The sequence below is a fragment of the Echinops telfairi genome, unplaced genomic scaffold (genome assembly GCF_000313985.2).
Source record: "Echinops telfairi isolate 266 unplaced genomic scaffold, ASM31398v2 ScPeMD7_7409;HRSCAF=8447, whole genome shotgun sequence".
NCBI classification, from domain to species: Eukaryota; Metazoa; Chordata; class Mammalia; order Afrosoricida; family Tenrecidae; genus Echinops; species Echinops telfairi.
This window is the reverse complement of record NW_022111309.1, coordinates 17,626,338-17,629,783: the sequence shown is the minus strand read 5'-3', so window position 1 is coordinate 17,629,783 and position 3,446 is coordinate 17,626,338.

The following is a 3,446-nucleotide window of genomic DNA, read 5'->3' as shown; positions in this document are numbered from 1 at the left end:
AAAAAAAAAAAAACCAGTAAAGGAGGAGAAAACTGCGGAACACAGAATGATTACCCTCATCACATGTTACTATGAGTGGGAATAAAATGAAGACTGAGAAGTAGCATTGTGTTTTACGAGATGGGGGACACTGGATTCCTTGACTGTGAACACAGCCAACCCGAAGATCTCTTCATAAAGAAGAGCGGTGGAATGAAGTCGTACCTGAGGGCACTTGGAGTGTAGGGGGAGCTGAGGTTTTTTGATTTGTTTTTAAGATAGGAGAGGTTGCAATATGTTTGCATGCGATTGGAAATGATCATGAAGTCAAGGCAAAATGGAAACTGACAGAGGGATGAGGAGGGAGAAGTTTGTAAATGTGGCTCAGCTCCATCTCTGGAATTGGTGAGCTTGGTGAGCTCCGTTCTTTGTTCTGGAAGACAATCGGCTCAGACCATTCTAGGCTTATACTCATATTACTAAAAGGAAAGGAACCTGGTAAGGTGGTGGTGAAGTTCTCCAATGCTCATCGAAAGATCAGCAAGTGGCGGCAGTCTGCTTCTGCAAAGCCTACCGAACTGGAAACCAGATGGGGCAGTTCTACCTGTCCTGTAGACATGGAGTCAACTGAATGACAACATGCCTTGCTTCTTTATTACTAAAAGGAGAAAGAGAGAATGGATATTGGGCAATAACTAGCAGCCTTAGACACACCAGGATTTGGGGTATTGGCGGGCTGGAATGACAAGGGAAAGGGAAGGATGAGGGATTTGAGGGTGTGTGTGGGAGAGCTTAGATGCTGTTTTATTTTTTCCTGACAAAACTCGATTGGAATAGGAAGCTGCTGGTGTGAATGCATTGGTTCAATGATAGCAGGTCAACAACTGTGCCGTTCTCCTGACTTTTTCACAGGGTTGTAATCACAAGAAGACTGCAGACACTGGACCTGTGTTCAAGGCAGGCGGAGGATGGGGGAAGGACCAGGACAGTTACTAGTGTTCCCTTTAAACAGGAAACTTTCACGGAAACTACCCCTTCCTTCTTAACAGAGGGAATGAAATTTTGCCCCCCTCCCCAAAATGTGTGTTGGAATTCTAACCCCACGATCTGTTTGAAAATAGGTTTTCTTTGTTAAGTTAATTAGGTTGGGTCCTGAATCAAAACACTTCTGAGTTAAAAAAGAGCAGAGGATTAGCCACAGCAGTCTCACATTGGACAGGGAGCTAGACAGATGCCATGCGAAGATGTCCGAGGAATCAAGAAATGCCTGAGACTTCTGACAAAGAAAGACTCGATATGGCCGAGACCCTATTCGGACTTTACACACCAGACCTGTGAGAAAATAAATGTCTGGGTTTTGGGGGTTTTTTAGGTAAAGCTACCTACTGTGGTATTTCTGTACAGTACTAAGGAACTCAAACACCATCAGACTTTGACCTAGATCTCACTTGAAATGGGTTGTCTGACTATCTCTATCCACAAAGGAGTCCAGGAAAGAATTGCACTGACTGAGAGGTCTAGCATGGTCTAGATGGATCGTTTACATGGATGCTAAAGATACCAAAAATGATGATAGGAGCACTAATGAAGACATTGGCCCAGAGGCTAAAATGTTCAGTAAGTAAAGAAGAGGTTTACAGATAACTGGGATCATAGGTAGGATATAGCCAAAGAGGTTGGAGTGTCCCAGTTTTCTATGGTTTTAGAGACTTATCCGTTGTTGTGCTGTCAGATCTTCCCTCATTCCGTAGGTTCTCTTTTCACTCTTTTGATGAAGTTTTTTTTAAAAACAATTTTATTGATATGATATTCACATATCATACAGTGCAATAATTGAGACATATTAAAAAGAGTTATTCACTTATTACCATATGAATTTCAGGACATTTTTTTCTTGCTATTTAAAAAAAAATCATTTTATTGGGGGCTCATACAACTCTTATCACAATCCAAACATCCATCCATTGTGCCAAGCACTTTTGTACATTTGTTGCCCTCATCATTCTCAAAACATTTGCTTTCTACTTGAGCCCTTGGTATCAGCTCCTCATTTTTTCCCCTCCTTTCCCCCTCCCCCTCCCCCATGAACCCTTGATAATTTATAAATTATTAAGGGTGCATGGGGGAAAGGGGAGGAGGAAGGGAAGGGGGGGGGGAAGGAAAATGAGCTGATTCTGGGAACCCAAGAGGCAAGAGAATTTTGGGAATGATGAGGGCAATAGATGTGCTTTACACAATTGATTTATGTATTGTGATGAATTGTATGAGCCCCAATAAATTGATTAATTAAAAAAAAAAAGAAAAAGAAAAAAATCATTATTGGGGGATGTCCCTATTTTCTTATTGATGATCTTTATAGATCGAGATTTACGTTTAGGTCTTTGATCCATCTTCAACCTGTATTTGTACACGGGGTGAGGTGTGGGTCATTTTTCATACTTCTGTAGATGGAGATCCAATTTTGCCAGCACCGTTTGTTTAAGAGGTTATATCGATGTCATTGAATGTCTCTTGGCCTTTTGTTGAAGATCAGTTTTCTGTAGATGGATGAGGTGTCTTATTACGTTTTTTCCCCCTCCCCAGATCAACAATCTGCAATCTGTTCCAAGGGTGGCTTTACTTTTAATTTTATGTCTTTTCCTTTTGCTTCCTCCTTTCCATCCGTGGAGCATTACTGGTGAATGTTGGTGGGAGTAAGGAATGGGTGCAAAGGAAGAATAAGTCTTAATCTCTGTCCTGGGTGTTCGGCTTTACCCTGGGTGGTACGAGCTGTTTGTGCTGGATTACTAACCTAAAGGTTGATGATATGAATCTACCCAGTGGTTCACAAAAGAAAAGCCTGGCAATTTGCTTCCACTAAGAATAGAAAAACAAGACAAAAATATCTCCTGCCGTAGAGTCAGTTCTGACTAGCAGAGATGCTCTAGGAAAGAGTAGGATTGCCTCAGAGGGCTTCCCAGGCTGTAGTTCTTCTGGAAGCAAGCCAACTGCCATCTCGTTCTCCCACAGAGCACTGGTGCGTTAGTAGGCAAGCACTTAACCACTGTGCCAGCCAGCAGAGCCTTATGGGACTCAACTCTCCCTCCCTGCCAGTGAGTTGATTCTGACTCATAGCGACCCTCTAGGGCAGTGGTTCTCAACCTTCCTAATGCCACGACCCTTTAATACAGTTCCCCACCATAAAATTATTTTTGTTGCTACTTCATCACTGTAATTTTGTTACTGTTATGAATCAGACGACCCCTGTGAAAGGGTCGCTTGACCCCCAAAGGGGTCATGACCCACAGGTTGCGAACCGCTGCTATAAGGCAAGATAGAACTGCCCCAGTGGGTGTCAGGAACTGTAACTCTTTATGGGAGTAGAAAGCCTCATCTTTCTCCCACAGAGCAGCTGGTGGTTTCAAACTGTTGATCTTGTGCTTAACAACCCAATGCACAACCCACTATGCAACCAGGGTTCCTTAGGG